Below are 1,331 nucleotides of genomic sequence, written 5' to 3' on the forward strand. Positions count from 1 at the left end.
GACCTCCCCATGAGAAATTTGGGTGGTTTCTCCAACCTGCATTGCAAGTGTTACTGTAAGGAATATTTTGAGGTCGAGGATTATTACCCATATACTTCATCTACTCGTCCTCCATGCTAGGGCCGAAGGGTAAATATTCTAAATTGTCCATTCCACCTCCACTGATGTCTCACTGCACCACAGGATGTGCATGCATAGAATCACATAGACCATCAATCTTTTTATTCAAGAGTTCCACCTGGTTTGATAACATGGTGACTGCATCTAAGTTGAAAACACCAGCTGATTTACTAGGCTTTGTCCTCATGACTTGCCACTGATAGTTATTCAGTGACATCTCTTAAATAAATTCATAAACCTCTTTGGGTGTTTTGTTATTTAAAGTTTCACCAGCTGCTACATCGATCATCTGTCTAGTTGAGGGGTTCAAACCATTGTGGAAAGTTTGAACCTATAGCATTAAAGGTAACCAATGGTGAGGGCACCTTTTCAATAAATCCTTATATCTCTCCCATGCATCATATAGTGTTTCTAAATCCATCTGCACAAAAAAAGAGATATCATTCCTTAATTTAGCCGTTTTAGTCGGCAGAAAATATTTAATTAAAAATTTTTCAGTCATTTTCTCCCAAGTAGTGATTGACCCTCGTGGTAACGAGTTCAACCACTCTTTAGACTTATTCCTTAATGAAAAGGGAAATAACTGAAGGTGAATGGCATCGTCAGAAACGCCATTGATCTTAAAGGTGTCGCAGAATTCCAGAAAATTTGCTAAATGAGTGTTTGGGTTCTCGTCCTGCAAACCATCAAACTGAACAAACTATTGTTTCATTTGAATAGTGTTAGGCTTCAGTTCAAAATTATTTGCAGCAACAGCAGGTCAAACAATACTCGATTCAATTCTTGTTAAAATAGGCTTAGCATAATCATACATAGTACGAGGAGTAGGATTCTGAATAACAGGATTTGTAGCAACTACAGGAGGTAGCAGATTATTCTGATTATTAGTCATCTCTTCAGTAAAATCTATAACTTCTTCTTGCTCTTCCTCTATGTATTGTAGACTTCGTCTTATTTCTCTTCAGTTTCTACGAGCTGTACTCTCTATTTCACTATTGAAAAGCAAAAGTCCTGACAGGTTCCTTCTAGTCATAAACTAGAGACACCTGCCAGAAACAATTAAAAGAAAAATTAGAAAAGAACAATTAAGCTAAAAAATATAAATTGCAATAAAAGTAAAAATGGCTAAAGTAATAAAAATCAAGCGTTGCTAATATCTTAGTCCTCGGCAACGGCGCTAAAAACTTGATGGTCGCTAAACTGACTAAAAA

The 1,331-nt window shown here is 36.6% G+C and overlaps 1 non-coding gene across 1 annotated transcript; it reads left to right on the forward strand.

The window, feature by feature from the left end:
- The first annotated feature begins 467 nt into the window (after positions 1-467).
- Positions 468-574, forward strand: LOC121229987 (small nucleolar RNA R71). Its single transcript, XR_005927938.1, has one exon. It is a non-coding gene; the product is annotated as a small nucleolar RNA R71 (small nucleolar RNA).
- The last annotated feature ends 757 nt before the right edge of the window (positions 575-1,331 follow it).

Source organism: Gossypium hirsutum, chromosome A05 (assembly GCF_007990345.1).
Source record: "Gossypium hirsutum isolate 1008001.06 chromosome A05, Gossypium_hirsutum_v2.1, whole genome shotgun sequence".
Classification (NCBI taxonomy): domain Eukaryota; kingdom Viridiplantae; phylum Streptophyta; class Magnoliopsida; order Malvales; family Malvaceae; genus Gossypium; species Gossypium hirsutum.